Source organism: Eschrichtius robustus, chromosome 21 (assembly GCF_028021215.1).
Source record: "Eschrichtius robustus isolate mEscRob2 chromosome 21, mEscRob2.pri, whole genome shotgun sequence".
Lineage (NCBI taxonomy): Eukaryota > Metazoa > Chordata > Mammalia > Artiodactyla > Eschrichtiidae > Eschrichtius > Eschrichtius robustus.
In genome coordinates this window covers 15217816-15241027 of record NC_090844.1, presented here as the reverse complement: position 1 = coordinate 15241027, position 23212 = coordinate 15217816, and positions in this window count along the sequence as shown.

Here is a 23212-nt window from a genome sequence, read left to right as displayed (position 1 = left end):
AAAGAAATGGAAAATGGAAGGTGAGTGGGACAAAGATACTTCAATATATAGTAGACATATTTTCTACTATGTCTAGTATTATTGTCCATCTAGTATTATTGTCCATCTAGTATTATTGACATTGAAATGCAGCTGAACAGCATTTCACACACAGCGACTGCAAATTCCCATGTCACTTATGCTCTGTGGGTAGAGAAGCATCTTGGTCTTCAAAAGTCTGTGTTTGACGTTTAGTCGCTGTGGACACATTCCATCTAAAAATCTCTTAATTTTACTCATGAAATTGATAACATGTATTATAGTATTTTATGAAATGCTATTATTTAATTGAAGCCAAATTCTGTGGATTTTTTATGCTCTTAAATCTCCTTGTCCCATAACAAATAAGTTTCTATTTTTCTGAATGCTCTAGTTTTGAGTTCATGGATTCTCTTCACTATATATCTTCTATCGTGGCAGGCTGACATACTCTCTTTTCCTTAAATAGGTTTTAATACATATTTTTTATGTTCATAATTCTAGATCTAAGTGGTAAGCAAAGGGAATTTTGAATTAATACACACTTTGAAACCAAGCACTGTACTATTACAATGTCTCCACAGAGATTTACTTGTGCATGACAGTTAACTCTGAAGTAAGGTTAGAAAGGTAACATAGATTATTGGAAGAAAAAAGATTTATTATTTTATTACTTTATCTCTAGTTATATATTTTTAAGCATCCAAATGACATTACTCTCATGATTTCAAAAACTAGCAAGTGGTAAATAATATATTAGGAGCATTTGAGAAATTAAAAAGATTCAGGTGGATAATAATTCTTTAAAAGCTCAATTTAATGCCTCTAGAGCATTTACTTTGGATTAATCAGACAATTTTAATCAGTACATTCAATATACGTTGCTTATTAACACATATTTCTTCAGGATTAACATCCACACTTCACAATTCACACATATGACATCAGCATTTACCATCTTTGATACCCAACTATTAATATTATGTGTAAACTTTACCTAAAAATTCTTGTCTCATGTCAAAGTGCTCACTCTGTTATTAATAGAAATTATGCAGGAATTAGAAATTAGAAAGAAAGAGGTAATAATCTATGTGTATTTTTACCACAGCTCTTGACACATTTTACTGAAATTGTAAATTTATATCCTATGAATTATAAAATCACAAATTTCCATATCTCTTTCCTCACAGGTCTTAGATGATATGGTAAGCTCCTCAAAGACAGATAGTGTATTTTAGCTGATGCAGAAACTAGGACTGTGTCTGGCACATAGTAAAAAAGCAATAATGTTTTTGCTAAACTAACTTAAACCTATGGTAAGAGGTTATTTATCAATATTCAAAAGTAGAAGTGGTCCAATATATAACAAACACTGCTCAACCAAATTGATTTTTAATAATGGCTAAATTACATTAACTAAAACACTGAAGGGCTCTTACTTTATACATAAGAACTAAAACTTTAAAAAATGTTAGATCACAGTATAATGAACATCAATATGGTACTTAAAGAAGCCTATGGAACTGAAACTAGGGAACAGCCACAATGTTATGATTAGGAAACAGGTGTGATATATTTTTTAAATGGTATTTTAATAAGTAAATACCAGGCAGTAGAATTTAAAGTTTTATATGCTTATATGTTTTATAAAAATACCAATTAATAATTATTTATTTTTAAATTTTTATTGGAGTATAGTTGCTTTACAATATTGTGTTAGTTTCTACTGTACAGCAAAGTGAATCAGCTATACGTATACATATATCCCCTCTTTTTCTGATTTCCTTCCCATTTAGGTCATCACAGAGCACTGAGTAGAGTTCCCTGTGCTATACAGTAGGTTCTCATGAGCTATCTATTTTATACATAGTATCAGTAGTGTATATATGTCAATCCCTATCTCCCAATTCATCCCACTCCCCCCCTTCCCCCTTGGTATCCGTATGTTTGTTCTCTACGTCTGTGTCTCTATTTCTGCTTTGTAAATAAGATCATTTATACCATTTTTCCAGGTTCCACATATATGCGTTAATATACAACATTCGCTTTCCTCTTTCTGACTTACTTCACTCTGTATGACAGTCTCTAGGTCCATCCACGTCTCTACAAATGACTCAATTTCATTCCTTTTTATGGATGATTAATATTCCGTTGTATATATGTACCACATCTTCTTTATCCATTCCTCTGTTGATGGACATTTAGGTTGTTTCCATTAGTAATTATTTTAATGTTTTAATAAAACACGCCTTCGTTTTCCTTCCGCTAAATGATCAAAAGGTTTCAACTTTAAAACTAGGAGTTCATTAGTCTGTATTTGTTCCATCACACATAAATGAACACAAAAGAACTATATAGCAAATTTTTCAGACAGACAGCTGCACAGTAAAGAGATTTTACACAGTAGCAGAGCATTCAACGCGAACATTTTCCCCTCCCATCATAAATCAAAGTGATCTTTTTCCCAGTCCTGTACTAATAAGACCTACAAGGCAGGCTGTGTATGAGTGTGTATGGGATGGGTGGGGATGGGAGTTGAGGATAGAGAACTGGTCACAGTAAATTATCAGCCCAGAACCTGACTATATTGTATAGAATGCAAATCCTGTTAATTCACCCCTGCTGGGAAACTTCTAAAAAACTGTCACCAGAGTCCAAGTTTCTTCTTAATGGTCTTGTCAACTAAAGAGCAGGAAAGAGCTCATTTTTATGTACCAGACCATATGCAGAAACAATCTTAAGCAGCAAAGTGCAGCATCGCAAAAAATATTTTAAAACAAATTAAGCTGAATTATATACATACTTGAGGAAAAGCAGTACTTTAAAGTTGAACTTTGTAGACATACTAGAAAAATTGTATAATTAATTTAGCAACCATGGTACAAGAATATGACAATTTGAATGCAGACTAGCATAGAACCTAAGAGGACCACTCACATATAATCAAGTCGACAGACAGGAACAAATTTCACATTTCCCTTAGCTACACTAGCTTAGAGTTTCACCAAAACTTTAAAGAGGTGAGGGAAAATAAATAGAATGTCTGGGTAACTCACTCTATCACCTGTCTATCTATGTGTGCTTACGTGTATACATCTTCAGGACACTGAACATACAATGTCCTAAGTATAAAACTCTGTGAAACCATAGACTTTTTAAATATGTTTTCTTCACTGATGTATATACAGTCCCTAGAACAGTGCCTGACACATCGCAGGTGTTCAGTAAGTACACGCTGGATGAATGAATGAATACATTGTATACGCAGTTTTACTTTTGTTTCCAACTGTCCCATTAAAGCTGTTTGGTACCTGTAGTCCATCCCCTGCCCTTGACAGAACAGTGAAGACATTTCTACAACTCTTTTGGTCACTCAGATAATAGAAAGGCCTATGATCACTTTAAGTAATGAATATGATCTCAAATAATATAAATTTCCTTTCCCAGGTAATATCGAAAAGTTCTAACCTGACTCAAGTTAAATCCCAGCTCCTCCCTCAGCTGAAGCCTGTGGCGAGCAGTGGGGATGAAATTCTTTTCCTGCTTCAGCCAGCTGGGGGTGGGGGAGGTTGGATGTAAAAGTGGCAGGAATATTCATGCTTCTGACATGACCATCACTATCACAGGTCAGTGTCATGCTTTCCAGCCCGGGCACATGTTTTAAAGCTGGTGTTCTTGTGCAGGTGCCTGTGTGAGTCCTTTGACAATTCCTCTGTTGCGCCCCACCAATTGCCACTCCCGTGGCGTGGGCAGTGTCCTTCCTTGAGTTTTCAGCTCTGGAAATCGCACTTCAGCTTCTGTCCCTGGTGGTACACCTTTCAGCCAGTTACCACTTGGGTCACCTTACCCTGGCAGGAAAAGCCCTTGGGCAAGATTCATTTTGAAATGGCATCACTATGATGTCCTCTGGCCAAGTATCCACACCTCTATTGACTTGCGTTGGTGGGGAATGCATTTTCTTCCCAGCTACAGAGTTCTTTTCTTCCACACAAGCCACTTCCACTTTCTCAAGCGTGACTGTACTACTGCAGCCCTTTAACTACAAAATTGGCCAAGTCATCCCTGAAAGCAGCCCTTAATAGCCTTGAGCGAAGGGAGTATGACTCCTTAAGGGGAGTATGGCTCTTAATGCCATCTCGACATAGAAATTGTCCTTACAAAATCCTTTCCCAATCTTGCTCAACCTTTCACTATTTTATCTTTTATTGTGAAGGGCCCCTGGAAAGAGACCCAAAATCATGTAACCAGTTCCCAATAAAAAGTTTGAACTTGATTTAATCATTTTCATCTTCAAATTTAATAGCCTGCCTGGTTATTAATATACAGCCACGGATGGCAAATAGGTTCAACTCCCATGCCAACTCTGATCCAGTCATAGAGCACTGAGTTGAGGAGATCCAAGCTTCAGGGTGAAAATGTCGTTGTTGATTAGTGATGCCTACCAAGGGAGCGGGAGTAGATGTTAGGGACACTCCTTGTGCTGGGCAGGATCTATAAGGGCAGATGCCCTCATGTTTGACCTGTTCATGCTATATTTCCAGTCCTAGCAACATGCCTGGAATCAAGTAAGTTCTTGATAAATATGTGTTGAATACATGAAGAAGGGTGTGTATATGTAAATGAGTGGCTATATACATGTAAGTTAAATTATTGAAATATATAATATTTATACATTAATTTTATATACATATTTAATAAGCTAAATATTGTTTAATAGGCCATAGTACAAGTTCAATTACTTGCAACTAATTGTTTCTTATCTTTATAAGAGTAATTTATAAAACCTAAGGCAATAGAAATCCTTTAGGCATAATTAAAAATATAAACTTGAATTCAACTCAAATGACAATTATGACAATTTTAATATCCCTTTCAAAGAAAAGCCTAAACATGGACAATTGCTGGCTACATTACCATACAGAATATGCTTTTAAATAAAGTTAATTCAGGTTTTCAGATTACGTTAGTAGTATCTTCTAAAAAGAAAATTATAATCAGAGATATAAAAATTGATAACTTTATGACTTGAAGTACATATTATTTGATAATGATTGGCAATTATTCATCCTCTATTTGCTGATATTAAATTTATAATGGGCTTAATGGTTGTGTTGAGTAATTGATGATACAGATCCAAAGATACCATTGAGAACACAATACTCATGTAAATGTAAACGGAGTTACATCGTAAGAGATGAGGTAATGAGAAAGATCAGTTTAAAAACATTAATTAAATTATATATCTGGAGAGGCAGCATTATTCTTTCAGTTTTTTATTTACAATAACATGGGAAAGACTTTAGGAAATATCCACATTTAAGGCACCTTCGCATAAAGGTTAAAAACTTTAGGCATTTATCTGAAGAGTTTCTCCATAGAATGCTATACGTGTGGGAATTTAGAAGACATCTGGATGTTTGGCTATTTTTGAAAATTTGTCATTTGAGTATTTAACTTCATGAAAACGTGCCTTGTTGTAGAGTATTTCAGATTTCTAAGTGTTATTATACAGATTGACAATGGACTTAATTCAATAACAGTAAACAGCCAAAAAGGGGAGAAGCATGCAGTAGGGATCATACAAATCTATTGGTTATAAATGGTGGTAAAAATCAATTTCAAACAAGTACCTTATCAATGATTTGCAAATCAGAGCTAAGTGACAGAAAAAAAACCCCCACTATTTTGGAAAATAAGATATCTGTATCCAGGCAATAGCAATGGTTGGACACCAGGCAAAAGCTATTTCAACTCTCTAAGTTTTGGTTTCCTACGTTAAAAAAAAGCAGGTTAAACTTAGTAATTACTAAGGAAATGTCAGAAAGCACAAATTTTATAAAGGCAACCCTGGCTAATGGAGCCCCTGTGAAGGAGAAAAAAAACGGAATACAGCAGAAAATATATATGCTTAGTTACGCTTAATTGTGAATCGTTTTATGTGGGCAAGTGGAAAGAAACATACTATCTCCTGAGCACAAAATTCAGCAGGAGCTCTATGCTCATGCAACATTCAAGGGGATGTGAATGACAAAGGACAAATCACCCCTGATAATGTTCAAGGGGCACTTCTTCCAATAGTTTTCAGTAGCACTGTTTGTATATACAAAAAATATTCTATTTTAATAATGACAGCAGTGTCTTAACTGTGAACTTGGCAGAAATATAGTCCCAGTAATATTAAATTTTCAGTGTGACAAACCTCACCACAACTGCATTCTTGATAACCAATCTATAGGTGTAGACAAATGAGTATGGAGTTTAATTCAATTTTAAAGAAGATTAATATTATTATTTGAGTGTAGTAATTGGAACACTAAAAGGAGATATCTTTAAATACCACTTTCAAAACCAGTTAAAGGAACTAGCACTTTAGTCTGAATATATCCTAAACCTTCCTAAGCAGACAAGACAGGCATTCTAGACATGGATTTACACTATTAACTTAGGTATACATAAGGAACCAACCATAATGTATGATTCACAAATATCACCTCAAAAGCTACTCTGAGCACCTGCCTTGTACTTATGCCATGCTAGGCTCTGTGAGCTGAGATAGAAATACACACGTTTATTCCTAAAATCTTATAATTGATCCTTTCCTGCCTGCCGAAGCACTGCCCAGTACCAATGATCCTTTATCTGAAATTTAGCCTCACCAAAACCTGAAGGAATTCTAACTGACAATGAACTCCAGGACCACCAGCAGAGGAGAATGGAATTTATTTTTCTGCCCCAAACCCAGTGTCCATAATCCAGTGTTCACTAGGCTTAGAATAAGGCCTGACCACATTCTCCAGTTGTCATAAAGACTGGCTTTTTGCCCTCCTGAGAGAACTGACTCTTCCTGCCACTGGGGCTGGAGTTCTGCCTTAAAATTTAGACCTTTTGGCTGGACAGTGAACCCATTAGGTTTTATCAACAACCCTCCAGCCTCAGGGGCCAGACACACTCCCTCCACCCTTCCGTTGCCAGCTGGAGGCTTACTTAAAGCTAGACTCTCCTGTAATAAACCATAACAGAAAAGAATATGAAAAAGAATATATATATATATACATATATATACACATATATATGTATATATATAAAACTGAATCACTTTGCTGTACACCTGAAACTAACACAACCTTAAATCAACTATGCTTCAATTAAAAAAATGTGGATTTAAGACTCAAAAAAAAAAAAGCTAGAATCCCCTGAAACTTAGGTGATAGCAGTCCCCTCACTGCGTCCTTACCCCTGTCTAGTGACTTCCTGCTTCCATGTCCTAGTCAACAGACTGGACCTCTGGGAGAGTAACCCTACCCTGCCAGTCACCAGAGTCACCACTGTTTCCCAGACACTCTTATATAAAACACCAGCCTTCCCCATGTGGAGACCAGCTCTCCACAAGGAGAATCCCGTTAGCCTGATTCTGTCTCTATTATTTTTCCCCTTCATCTCTATTGAGGTCCCTGCACATCTCACAACTGAGGAGAAACAATACTTGTATATGTGAAACAGTTAGAAGGTAAAGCAAACATTTTATAATAATTGATTGAGTAGATACAACCAAGAACTAATTCATATAGTATAGTCTTCATATGTCACAGGAGAATATCAAAAGGAACATACTTCATTGCAACATTATTTACAATAGCCAAGACGTGAAAACAACCTACTTGCCTATTAATGGGTGAATGGATAATAGAATATTACTCAGCCATAAAGATAAGGAAATCTTGCCATTTGTAACAACATGGATGGACCTGGAGGGTATCATGCTAAGTGAAATAAGTTAGACAGAGAAAGACAAATACTGTATGATTACACTTATATGTGGAATCTTAAAAAACACCAAATTCTTAGACAAAGAGATCAGACTGGTGGTTACCACAGGCAGGGGGTAGAAAGTGGTGGAAATGGGTGAAGGTGGTTAAAAGGTGCAAACTTCCAGGTATAAGATACTAAGTACTGGGATGTAATGTACAGCATGGTGGCTGTAGTGAACACTGCTGTCTGTTATATTTGAAAGTTAAGAGAGTAAATCCTAAAAGTTCTCATCACAAGGAAGACATTTTTTTTTTTTGTATTTGTATAAGGTGATAGATGTCAACTAAACTTATTGTAATCATTTCAGAAGATATTAAGTCAAGCCATTATGCTGTACACAGACTTCTACAGGGCTGTAAGTCAATTATATCTCAATAAAACTGAAAAAAGTAAAAATATAACGAGAGAAAAGTGAAAGAAAGAGATATGAATCGTGCACAAAAACATAAAAATTTCCTTAATGCAGACAAATTGTTATCCCAAGAGAACTGACAGAAATGCTATTAAAAATAATATCAGATACCAAAAAGGAACACATTACATGTAAGTAATTAATTGCATAACTTCACTAGATACACTGGTCACTGTTCACGATTCCTGATTGGGATGACGCATAATGGTTCCTCGTCCATGGCATATGTAAAGTGATGCTACTTCTGAGAAGGAACTTCTTTGGACCACCATTTAAATAATTTAGATTCTGGAAGATATTCACATTCTAATTCCTCTCAAAGTGCAAAATACCTTCCATTAGACTTCATGATGAACATAATGAAGCTTTTAAAAGCACGTAAAAGTAATATTCAAAACTCATGTTGAAGCTATTCGTGGGAAGCATTTCAGCATGGCTCATTTAAGTTCACTGCTGCCACTTGGTTGAGATGAATGAGCTCACAGATTTGTGGCTATTATTCAACTGAAGACAGCTTCCCAGAAGGCCAAATTAATAGAGCACATCCTGCCAGGTTCTGCTTTGAAGGTTGTATCTTCACAGTGAAAAGAAACAAACATCAGAGGACTAAAATATAAGACTGGCTTGCCAGGCTTCCCTGGTGGCGCAGTGGTTAAGAATCTGCCTGCCAGTGCAGGGGACATGGGTTTGAGCCCTGATGTGGGAAGATCCCACATTCCGCGGAGCAGCTAAGCCCGTGCGCCACAACTACTGAGCCTGCACTCTACAGCCCGTGAGCCACAACTACTGAGCCCGCATGCCACAACTACTGAAGCCCACGTGCCTAGAGCCCGTGCTCCACAGCAAGAGAAGCCACCGCAGTGAGAAGCCGGCACTCCACAACGAAGAGTAGCCCCCGCTGGCTGCAACGAGAGAAAGCCCGTGTGCAGCAGCGAAGACCCAATGCAGCCAGAAATAAATAAATAAATAAATAATATAAGTAAATTTAAGAATTGCTGTAAAATTGACGGAAAAGGATGGAGTAGTATTAGGAAAACCAAAACCCTATTAAAAAAAAAAAAAAAAAAAAAAGACTGGTTTACCCAAAATTGCAGAATCCAAAGATTACCATTACCCTAAGTTAAAAGTCTAGCCTCTCTCCTCCTATGCTGTCTCTGCTTTCTTTTTTTTTTTTAATTAATTCATTTATTTATTTATTCTTGGGTGTGTTGGGTCTTCGTTTCTGTGCGAGGGCTTTCTCTAGTTGCGGTGAGCGGGGGCCACTCTTCATCGCGGTGCGCGGGCCTCTCACCATCGTGGCCTCTCTTGTTGCGGAGCACGGGCTCCAGACGCGCAGGCTCAGTAGCTGTGGCTCACGGGCCTAGTTGCTCCGCGGCATGTGGGATCTTCCCAGGCCAGGGCTCGAACCCGTGTCCCCTGCATTAGCAGGCAGATTCTCCACCACTGCGCCACCAGGGAAGCCCTGCCTCTGCTTTCTTCTACTCATTTTTTTTTTTAACAGTAACTGGTATTTGTTTATTGACTTAGTGCTTTACATGTACTTTCACATTTTTAAAAAATTGAGGTATAATTGACATACAACATTATATTAGTTTCAGGTATACAATATGATGATTCTATATTTGCATATATTGGGAGATGATCACAATAAGCCTTGTTCACATCCATTACCACACATACATAATTCTGTGTGTGTGATAAGAACTTCTAAGATTTACTCTCCTAGCAAATTTCAAATATGCATTACAGTATTATTAACTATAGTTACCATGCTGTACATTGCATCCTCATGACTTATTTATTTTATAGCTAGAAGTTTGTACCTTTTGTCTCTCTTTACCCATTTTGCCCACCCCCAACTTTGTCCACTTATTAGATTCCACATGTAAGTGAGATCATACGGTACTAGTCTTTCTCTTTCTGACATTTCACTTAGCATAACGCCCCCGAGGTCCATCCATATTGTTAAAAATGGCGAAATTCTTTTTTTATGGCGGGATGATCTTCCATTGTGTATATATACCACATTTTCTTTACCCATTCATATGTCGATGGACACTTAGGTCATTTCCATATCTTGGCTATTGTAAACAATGCTGCAATGAACATAGGGGTTTCTTCTACTCCTGGTCTACTGCAATTAATCTGAGGCAAGCCCAAGGAGTATTTTTCAGAAAAAGATGGCTAATGGCCTATTTATTGCTTTCCCTAGTACAATAACATGTTCTAAATTCTTCCCTATTCCACCACTGAACAACAACAACAAATCAACAGCCTTGTCCACTGGTGGATGAATGGATAATCTTCTACTCTTTCAGAGAACTTCTCTAAAGGTATTAGTATTCACGATTGTCTTCCCCAAATATCTTTGTCTAAGTAGGTGACTGTACGTTACCTTTTTTTGGAAACAAAAAAGCAACATGATCGTGTTGCTGAATATCTTCTAAAATACTTATATTCCCCTAAATTCAAAATGAGAAGTCTTGTCTATCCTCAAGTCGATCTAGTATTTTTCTTGTGATACATTATTCCGCTGAGAAGAGCATCTTGGATGAGGACTTGGAGAAAGTTTGCTCAGTATCACTTTTATCATATTTTAATCTCAGTCCTACTAATCAAGAATTGGGCGATTGGGATTGACATGTATACACTGATGTGTATAAAATTGATGACTGGGCTTCCCTGGTGGCGCAGTGGTTGAGAATCTGCATGCCAATGCAGGGGACACGGGTTCGAGCCCTGGTCTGGGAAGATCCCACATGCCGCGGAGCAACTAGGCCCGTGAGCCACAATTACTGAGCCTGCGCGTCTGGAGCCTGTGCTCCGCAACAAGAGAGGCCGCGATAGTGAGAGGCCCGCGCACCGTGATGAAGAGTGGCCCCCACTTGCCGCAACTAGAGAAAGCCCTCGCACAGAAACGAAGACCCAACACAGCCATAAATAAAAAATAAATAAATAAAATAAAATAAATTAATTTTAAAAAAATAATAAATAATAAATCTTAAAAAAAAATTGATGACTGATTAAAAAAAAATCATTTATGTGACAAAAAAAAAGAATTGGATGGTTACTGTTTCCTTTAAGATACATGTATTAAAATATATAATATTCTTAAAGATCCAAGTTGCAGCATAGTTGAGCTGATTGCTCTGAAAGTCTTCAAAATCAATGACTGGACAAACCATTTATAATCACTTACAATCATTATAACAGGACAAATCACATTAATTAGGGCTGTGGAATAATCGGATCAGCAAAGTTTCAATTTGACTAACTCACTAATAATCATGAAACCATAATTTGGGCTCCTCTGGACATTTGCATTCCAAACTAAACCTGAAAAAGTAGACAGAAGAAAATAAATAAAAACAGTCTAACATCCAAACTGAGTTCAACACTGTTATTAGAAGCAGTATACAGGAGAGGTGAGGCGGGGAGCGTACTTGGCAAAAGTGTGATTTTGATTCCTTGACTCTGCTCCCTACTGTGTGACCTTGAGCAAGTTACTTAAACACTCTGTGTCTAAGAATGACCTTCCTCTTCTTTGCTATGAGCTGGCAGAGGCTGCTGAGCTGGCACTGTGTGGGCCACCTCTTACTCAGTCCTATGGAGGTGTATGACTAGTGCTACTCTTCAGCATCATTGGGCACTTTTCCCCAGTGTATCTCATCTTTGGTGTCTCAGACATAAAATGAGATAATTTAACATCCTGTTTCATTGGACTAGCTATTTTAAATATTTTGAATGTTATTATCTTGCATTCCTGTAGCATTGTATCACACATTATTTTTTTCTATTTTAATTTGAAAAAATTCAAATTTTAAGAAAAGTTGTAGAAATCATAAAGAAATACCCATATACCACTTTCACCAGTTGTAAACATTTTGCTACATTTTCTTTCTCTCTCTCTCTTTCACATGTATATGTATATACGTGTGTGTGTGTATATGTGTGTGTGTGTGTGTGTGTGTGTATTTTGCTGAATCATTGGAGACTAAGTTGCACATATCATGACCCCAAATACTTTAGCATGTCTCCTAAGAACAAGAATATTCTCCAGAAAACCACAATACAATTATTACATTCAGTAACTTTGATATGCATTCAATACAGTTTTCCAACAATGTTCATTATAGCAATATCTTTTTTCTGATTCAGCATCCAATCCAGGATCTTGCATTACATTTGGTTATATTTTGTTACTTATTATAACATTGCTTTACTAATTTTATCATTAGTCTCCCAGTATTAGGCTAGGTTATAAACTCCTGATGACACATACTATATTTTAATATTTATTTTAATCTTTGTACTTTGGGCTTAAGCACAGTTCTAGCACATAAAAGGACTTGGTAACTATTTTATGAAAGACTTGTTGGAAGCTATCCATCAGTTTTTCCCATATTAAGTGCTAAGCAAAAAATCTGACAATGATATTTTCATTAAAAAAGTGGGATTCAGAAATTATTTTGTCCAAATCCTTATCTCTTAGATGAGATCTCAAAGAGTAACTTGCCAACATTATGAAGCCTGGAGGGCCAGAGCAGGACTAGAAGCGTGTTCCAAACCCTTAGAGCGTCACGTATTCCGTCACGCCACGCTGGCCTTCTCAGCCACTCTCAGAACCCATCACAAATATGTTCCCTTGCTCAGCATCTACTAATGTGGGCAACTGCATTAATGAAAAGAATAAGCATAATTTAATACCTTGTACTACCTTCTCTGGTCTGAGCCATTCTCATTTAGAAAAACAATCATGGCACAGAAACAACCTTTCATAATTGTGATAGATGTGGATCTGCTATCACTGTGCATCAAACAACAAGCCATTTTCCATCATCACATGGGACATTGTTCAGTGTTCAACTGGAGTGTTGGAACATGAATATCACAATCAATTTAACAATTAGCATTTTCCAAGACAATAGACACATTATTGGTTGGAACAGTAGCATACACTTTAAACAGAGAGCCATTGAACCACCACTTAATGGCTGCTTTAGTCCCTTTTATGTAGGCTTAATCAACAAGGATGAATGTTAGGGAAAAATTTATTTGGAAATTCATTAAAAACATATTTTATTCAAGCAATATAATTTTCCATGTCTCTTCCAAAACTACTCATAAAGAAAAAATATGGATTTTTTTTAACATCTTTATTGGAGTATAATTGCTTTATGATGGTGTGTTAGTTTCTGCTTTATGACAAAGTGAATCAGTTATACATATATATATATCCCCATATCTCTTCCCTCTTGCGTCTCCCTCCCTCCCACCCTCCCTATCCCACCCCTCTAGGTGGTCACAAAGCACCGAGCTGATCTCCCTGTGCTATGCGGCTGCTTCCCACTAGCTATCTATTTTACGTTTGGTAGTGTATATATGTCCATGCCACTCTCTCACTTCCTCCCAGCTTACCCTTCCCCCTCCCCGTATCCTCAAGTCCATTCTCTAGTAGGTCTGTGTCCTATTTACCATTGCAACAAAAAGAATAAAATATCTAGGAATAAACCTACCGAAGGAGACAAAAGACCTGTATGCAGAAAATAATATGGATTTTAAGGATGAACGCTCTTACTGATTTTCACTGGCATACATATAAATTATAATGTAATATAATGTCATAATATAACAGTATTATATAAATTAATACACGTTATCATTTTTACCAGCTCAAAAAGATGGTTTACATCCTTAAGAGGAACCTAATTTAAAAAAAAGAGGAACCTAATTCATATTGTATTTCACAATTTTACCCTAATAAAAGTATCCATTTTATACATAAATTGTTAAATTGCAGTTTTCTCTGTGATAGAAAAGGGAAAGTCAAGTTTCTCTGAGATTTAAAAATCAAAGAGATAAATTCCATTTTATTCCTAGAGTCATTAGGCAGATAAAGTCTCTGGAGTACTGCTCACTTGACTAAGGCATTACCTTTCCCTGATAAAATTTACAGCTATCAATGAAAAAAAGGGTACATGTCACCTCATCTATAAAAGAATCAAATAAAGGGGAAGAAGTGTCTTGGGGGCGGGGAGAGAGGAAGGACTCTCTCCAGAGATCAAGATCAAGAGTCTAATTCAGTTCTGACCATCAGAGTGGCAGAAGCACAGTGTAGTTTCAGCAGAGATGTGTGTGTGGTTTTTGTCTATGTGTTTCTCCTCTTCTAGTAGACTGTAAGCAATTTGAGAACAGAAACGATCTTTTTTACCTATACTAACCACAGTGCTTCACCCAGTGCCTTGGAAGGAAGGAAGGAAGGAAGGATGGAGGGAAGGAGGGAGAGGGGAGGGAGGGAGGGAGGGAGGAATCAAGAAACCTTCCAAAGAAAAATAAAATCTTCTCTCTTCCACTTGAGTAACTTCCCTCAAATTGTTTGCTCGGAGCAGGATTCCTTTTTCCTTGAACTTCCTCATCCTCTGCCTGGCCTCACAGGAAATCTCAATTCTCACAAATGCAACCACAGTGTTTCTTCTTCTAGACCTTTTTACACCTTATCCCAGTCTTGCCTAACTCCTAACTGCAATGTTCTTGAACCTGAGAAACTTAAGTGTTGGATCTATAAGGAATTTAAGATAATCTAGTCCAACTCCTTCATTTAAGAGATAAAGAAATGGAAACATAAAGGGATGAAGTGATTTGTCCTCCCTCAAACAGCCAGGCCATAGCATAGCCAACACCAGAAAATAGATTGTTCTAGATTCCTGATATGTTTTTCCTTTTTTTTCTTTCAAAATGATTTCAAATTTCAACACAGTTTTTCTGCCTTGATGCCCCGTTACCCTCAGTTATTTTAGGATGTGTTTCCTACAAGTAGTATCTTTTCCTACAAAGCTCCAATATAGTAATCAAAATAAAGAACTTAGTGGTAATATATTTCTACCATTTAATCCATGTTCATATCTCCCCAGTTGGCCAGAATATGTGTTTTAGCAAAAGGTTCCAATCTAAAACCCTATTTGGTGACCACGTCATTTTAATCTCCTTCAATCATGACACTGAGACTTTTGAAGATTACAGGCCAGTTATTTAGAAGGATGCCCTTCACTCTGGCCATCTGATGCTTCCTCATGATTACATTCAGGTCATATATTTTTGGTGGGAATATCACAAATGTGACACTGTGTTCTTGGTGCAGCCTATCAGTGCTGTATAATTTTGCTTTGTCTCATTTGGTAATGTTCAACTTGATCCCTTGGCTAAGTTGTTGTCTGTCAAGTTTCTTCACTGTAAAATTACTCTCTGTCCCTTTGTGAAGGCACTTTAAGACAGTAATCCATTCCTCATCAAAGTTTCTACCACTAATTAATATCCATGGAGGTTTCTGGCCTGAATGATTATTATGATGGCTGCCAAATGATTTTCTTCTTTCTTATACATTAATCAGTCAGTAGTTTACTGTAAGGAAAAGGTTGACTACCATTTTTTATTTTGATACTAAAATTGTCCCTTATTTGGCCACCTGGCTTCTCTGTCCTTCTGAAACGTCCTCATTGTTCTTTGAGTACTTCCCTATTTCTGGCATAATGAGATGCCTCACATTTATTTTGAAACTTCCCTGATCCCTCCCTAGAATCAGCCATTTCTCTTGAGGAATCCTGGTTCTTTTACTGGAGCATGGATTTTACATGCCAACATCTGGATGGCACAAGTGTGCCACTGCTCTCAGGCCCTCTCATTGCACAGAGCTAGTTAATATATGTATGTATGTGCATGCACATACTGTACATGTATATGTACACACACACCTACGTATCTATCGAATATCTGTATATTGAAAACCATGAGTTCAAACCAATACCTCAATTCCAAACTAACACCATAGAGTTTATTCCAGTTTTCTCCTTTTCCTTATTTCCTACAATGAGAAACCTGTCTCTCTCTAGCTTTACTGTACTTATTTATTCACTCAGTCCCCCAGAAGGTAACCAATTCCCCATCAAACCACCCCCACTGCCAATCTTCATATAGATGTTCTCTTCAGCACCCCCAGCTGCTGCTGCCACAATCCCTGCACAGGTACCCTACACACACAGGCTTGGGCTCCAATATTCATGCACGGATGCTGCTGCCGTAGCCTTTGCCTCCCACCAGGATGCTCTCGTCACCTTATTCTCGGTCTTCATGCCCCATGGTGAGTCTCACCTCCAGCACCCACACACAGGCAGCCTCCTTCTCCCTCTTGGGCTACAATGCTCCTTGCCAGGCTATATGCCCTTTGCACCCTCTGAAGCACAAACTCTCCCCAAAAAGTAGGAGGACTTTCACCTCTCAATTTTAAAACTTGCTATAAAGCCACAGTAATCAAAGCAGTGTGGTTAGCATAAAGATTTACATATAGATTAATGGAACAGAATAGAAAATTCAGAAATAAATCCATATATTTATGGTTAATTGATTTTTGACAAAGAGCTAAAGAAATTCAGTGGGGAAAGGATAATTTTTTCAGCAAATAGTGCTGGAATAATTGGATATCCATGCAAAAAATAGTGATAGTAATCATCATCTTAGCTCTTTATAACACACACAAAACTCAAGATGGATCATAGACCTGAATGTAAGAGATAAAACTATAAATATTCTAGTGTAAACATGAGAGAAAATATTTTTGAAATTGGGTTAGGCAAAGACTTTAGATGTGGCACTGAAGTCGTGATCTATAAAAGAAAAACTGATAAATTGGACTTCAGCTCCGCCCCGCCCCACACAAAGACTTTCTCCTTCTCCAACTGGCCTTCTCTACCCATCACTGTCAAAGCCGCTGCCTCCCTTCAAGGAAGCCCTGTTCACCCGCTCTGATGCCAGCACCCCTCCCCGGGGCTTCCACAGCATCCACCTGCCCCTCCCTAGACAGAAACCCGCTCATCCAAGTGGCTTTTAGAACCCCACCTCCGGCGGCACAGATGCTATCCTCAACTTGTTCAAGCATGCACAGGACAGAGTAATGCATCTTCTGGGGTTCTCAACAAACATTCATTGGCTGAGGAAAATACATTTCTGTTGCCAAATACATAGCGGTTCAATTGAAATTGAATTTCACATCATAGTTTGTGAGAGCTATAAATTATACATTGTGAATCATAATTAATGAATTAAATACATATAAGGAATTAGATTAATAAATTTAACTCAAGAATATTCCAACAATTGTTCACTCCATCATTTTGTTTTCTAGCCATGAGCACCAAAAATAATTCTTTTCTTTTAGTAGAAATTTTTAATGAAAAATCTATAATGAATATGTTGTTTTATTTTTGAACTAAATCATTTCAATAGGCAGGGTGACACAGTTGTGGCTGAAATCTATGACATTGAATTGACAATAAAATATCTATTTTTTAAAAAATGATTTGATTTGAAATGGCCATAACTTTGTTATAATAATGGCCACTTAAAATGAATTTCTTCTTATGTCTCAGCATTTGCCAAACTGAAGGAAAATCTATTCTTATAATAAGCCCATACCGAAAATAAAAATTTAACATAGTCAATGCCAGATATTAGAAGCCTAAGTCAATATAAACTATATCATTTTTATTTAATTAATACCTTCTAAAAACTTTGGTTATGATTTATTTTAATAGTGAAGTTTTGTTATGGTTTCTGCTGGTTTATGACCTAAATATTACGAAAGCCTCATAAACAATGCACTGTACATACACACAGAAAATAATGGAGACAGATGGCATGTTATAGCATTCAGCTTTTGAGGTGACTGGAACTTTACAAGCCAGAAAATGGGGGGTAGGGACTGGGAACTGGTGGAAAGAAGACGGAGAGTTTCCATCTAGCTACATTCATGAACTAAAATCAGTTCTGTGCAAAGTTAGACCAAAAAACAGAACGCTGAAGAGGATGTGCATGATAATTTAATGATATGCTTTGTACTGCATTGAACTTAACAAAACTGCATTTCTCTCGATCCACAATATACTTGGATATCCTTTGTCTAAATGTCTCAAACGGGCACTGCCTTCATTGTGTAGGTCTGGATAAAGAAAGTACAGACATCTCATAATCTTTCTACTCTACAGACTGCATAAATATGAAATTTTGAGAGGCTGGGCCTCTACTGCCTAAAATCTTGCTCAGCTAGTGAAAGCACTGAAGTTAGATTTAGCTCCTTTCACTGCAGATGGTCATGTATTTCGTAGCCCTTCTTCTAGAAAGAAGGCTTTTATCAATTGAACAATGCTTCATGATTTTCACGCTGTTTATCAGGCATGCTCCCTCAAACGTTCTGGCAATTCAACAGCAGTTCCAGGTTTGGGTATCATTTGCAACTATCCTCTTCTTTCAAACAGGTCCTTGCATCTTTCCAGCCTTAGTCTGGTGATCCTCTATTATCAAGTAGTCTATAACAACACACGCTGTGATGCTAACCAGATTCGCACGCTTTGATCACTATATTTCTGTGGCTTATTTTATATTAATTAAAGTTAGTAAAATTTCCTGCTAATTTAATTAATGAAGGCACTCATCTTTGACAGACATCATCTTTCTTGCTTCATCCACATATTTAAACAGAGCCTGAAGCCTGCAGGTGATTCAATTAAATCACCATTCTAGAAGGCAGCAACTATGCCTATCTGTGACCAAGGACAAGCCGTCATTTCCTCATAAACTCCTTTATATAATGACAGCTGTGCCCATCAACACTAAAAAACTAGCCTCTTACTCAGCACCTCAAGTGATCTAGACTTGTAATAATTTAAATTTGTTCGGTCCGATTTCATATTCACAATCCCAACATAATACACTAAAATAATCATTTTAACCAACAAACTTGTCAGATAAAAATGAAATCAAGGAGCTGTGTTTGAATTGTCCACATGGAATTGAACTAATTGGTTAGTTTAGCTAAAAAGTCTATCCAAATTCTCAGATAAATCCAGGTTTATCTATCAATATATATGCTGAAATAAATACAACTCAGGTTAAACCCAATTTATAAATGAATTGTATTTGTAGAACTATTTGCTCAATTATTTTTTCCAATACAAACATCATTGGTGGCTGGTTTTCTTGGTTGGCCCAAAGAGTGTATTTAATCAATAACTACTGTTCTAACATAATAAAACTACGCACCAAAGCCATACAGCTTGTGAGCAGGTCAATTTTACTTACTGGGCTTACCCAGACTACTCAGCTTCCTTCCTCTTATTTGCTTCCAAGCTCACCCCTTTGCTAAAACATTCCAAGTGTTTTCATAACAGCAGTGGCAGCAGAAATTCTAATGCCAGTGGTGACCTACAGCACATGGAGAAAAAGACAATAATGAATTTTGACTCATGAATTTAGAAATAAAGCTGTCTTCCCACCAAAAAACAGGTAGCTGCTTCTACTTTCTTTTCCCCCCAGAAAAATACAGGAAAACACCTGTGTGACTTGTTTATTTGTACAAAAGCAGAGTATCCTAACGTCAGGATGTTTATCCCTTCAATGCAGCTCTAAGGTACAACATTCGGATTTGGTCTGTGTGAACATTAGGATCTCTAACACTACCCTGTTCTAAAAGTAAATCATGTTAAGTTAGGAAATGATGGAATTGGGAATCCCTAATTATTCTTATTGAAGAAATATTTCTGGTTCTTTGGGTTTCCCCAAAGTTTTGTGATCTGAGGGAAAATTATAAGGAACTAGTTTATTTCTCTATATCCCACTCTAGGATTCGCTACCGGATGATATGTGGGGTCAATGGATTGAGAATCTGTGTTCTCAGAAGTTCCAATGACATCCAATTGGAATCAGAAGTTCCAATGACAAAAGACTGTTGTTTTGAAATAACTGGTTTGGTACACCCAGAAACGTGATTCTCTTCACATTCAAAGCAGTTAATTCCTCCAGGTTGCTAAAAACTGTGGTGGATTGACCCCAGCAATGCCTTCAATTAGTTCATCTATACCTGTATTCTCCTTTGGTAGAGCCCTCCCAGTGGATACTGGTTTTGGCTTTGTCACTTGCTTTGACCAATGGGACATTAGCAAAAGTGAGATGAGGGCTTCCCTGGTGGCGCAGTGGTTGAGAATCTGCCTGCCAATGCAGGGGACACGGGTACGAGCCCTGGTCTGGGAAGATCCCACATGCCGTGGAGCAACTGGGCCCGTGAGCCACAACTACTGAGCCTGCGCATCTGGAGCCTGTGCTCCGCAACAAGAGAGGCCGCGATAGTGAGAGGCCCACGCACCGTGATGATGAGTGGCCCCCGCTTGCCACAACTAGAGGAAGCCCTCGCACAGAAACGAAGATCCAACACAGCCATAAATACATAAATAAATAAATAAAATTAAAAAAAAAAAAAGTGAGATGAGCAGAGATTTTATAAGTCTTTCCTTTTGCTTTTGTGGGTACGCTGCTGCCATGGGAACAAGCTCAGTCTAGGCTGTTGTATGATGAGAAACACATGGTCCAGTTACCCACACTGCCCAGCTGACATCCAGTTAACCCCCAGAAGCAGAACGACCAAGGTGACTGGCAGATGACTACAGACACATGACTGAGATCAGGAGAAAAATTGCTCAGCTAAGCACATCTCAGACTGCTGACTCAGAATTGTGAGTTAAACAAATGGTTGTTGTTGTTTTTTTAAAGCCACTAGTTTTGAAGTGGTTTGTTATTTTGCAAAGGCTAACTTACACAAGAGCCAATAAAAAGTTCCTAACACATTTATAGAGGTATAAAGGCAAAGATGATTTCCCCCTTTTCATGATTCTTTTAGGAGTGGAAATTAAACCATTTCCTATAGTGGAAGCAGTACTACTACGATAAGATTTGGCTCCACTTAGAAAAGAAGAACAAAGTAGGAGGACTTCACTCAATTTCAAAACTTACTATAAAGCTACAATAATCAAGGCAGTGTGATTAGCATAAAGACTGACATACACATCAATGGAACAGAATAGAAAGTTCAGAAATAAACCCTTATATTTACGGTCAATTGATCTTTGACAAAGAGCCAAAGAAATTCAGTGGGGAAAGGATAATGTTTTTCAACAAATGGTGTCGGAATAATTGGATATCCATGCAAAAAACAGCAATAGCAATCATCACCTTAGCTCTTTATAACATACCACACACAAAAATCAACTCAAGATGGACCATAGACCTAGATGTAAGAGATAAAACTATAAAAATTCTAATGAAAACATGAGAGAAAAATATTTTTGAAATAGGTTAGGCAAAGATTTCTTAGATGTGACACTAAAATCATTATCTATAAAAGAAAAGTTGATAAATTGGACTTCATCAAAATTTTAAAACTTTTGTTTTTTAAATTTTTAAAATTAAACTACAAGCTACAGACTGATAGAAAATATTTCAAATCATATATCTCATAAAGGACTTGTATACTGGATCTATAAAGAGCTTCTACAACTCAATAATAAAAATCCAAACAACCCAATTTAAAAATGGGGAAAGGGCTTCCCTGGTGGCGCAGTGGTTGGGAATCTGCCTGCCAATGCAGGGGACACGGGTTCGAGCCCTGGTCTGGGAAGATCCCACATGCCACAGAGCAACTGGGCCCGTGAGCCACAATTACTGAGCCTGCGCGTCTGGAGCCTGTGCTCCACAACAAGAGATGCCGCGATGGTGAGAGGCCCGCGCACCGCAATGAAGAGTGGCCCCCACTTGCCGCAACTAGAGAAAGCCCTCGCACAGAAACGAAGACTCAACACAGTCATAAATAAATAAATAAATAAATAAATAAATAAATAAATAAATAAATAAAAGAACGTGAATTTCTTTAAAAAAAAAAAAAAAATGGGGAAAGGATTTGAATAGACATTTGTCCAAAGAAGATATATAAATGTCCATCAAGCATTTGAAAAGATGCTCAGCACCATAAATCACTAGATAAATGCAAATCAGAATCACAGTGAGATACCACTTCATATCCCCTAGGATGGCCATAATCATAACCCAGACAATAAAAAGTATTGGCCAGGAAAATCTGGAACCCCCCCGCACATCGTTGAAGCAAATGTAAAATAATACAATCACTTTGGAAAACTACTTCTCTTTCTTAAAAAAGGGTTAAACATAAACTTAGTATATGGCACAAAAATTCCATTATTGGCTATCTACCCAAAAGAAATGAAAACTAACATTTATGCAAATATTTGTATCTGAAATTTTCAGAGCAGCGTACTCATGATAGCCCAAATTGGGAACAATCCAAATGTCTATCAACTGGTGAATTGATTGAAAAAAAAAAAAAAAAACAGCAATGTGGTATACCCATACACTGGAATACTATTCAGCAATTTTAAAAAAAGCTACTGATACATGCTACAACAACACAGGTGAACCTCAAAAACGTTATGCTAAGTGAAAGAAGCATTCCAAAAACTGTATTGTATTCTACTATTTGATTTCTATAAATTTCTTATGAAAAGTAAATCTATGGGGCAGAAAGGACTCAGTACTTGCCTGGGACTGGAGATAGGAGAAGCGACTGACTGGAAATGGGCACAGGGAACTTACTGGGGTGACGGAAACATTTAAAAACTGGATTGTAGTGATGATTACGCTGTTCTATAAATTCACCAAAAAAACACTGATTTGCACGCACACCTGCATTTTCACGTAAGTTACTAATACCTCAATAAAGCTTGACTGTTAAAAACAAACAAACTTTGGATTTCCTCTTGAAAGAGAGAAAGAAAAGGAACTGGGAAATCCCTGAATAAATATGATTTGTAATTTGCCTATAGAGAAAATACAGTTTTAAAAAACTGACCCACTGTTATGCCTCTGTGTGTGCGTGTGTATGTGTATTAATGATCAATGTACTGAAATGATTACACTATTCTTTTCTTTTGGCATTACGTTAAAGTGAAAACTTTCATAACGTAATCACTCCAAGCAGGGGGGATTGGACAGCGGGGAACTTGTGGCTGCCCACAGCGTGTCTGGGAGGCCAGCAGGAGGACAGATGATATATGCATAACAGGTTGTAACCGTATCTGTGAA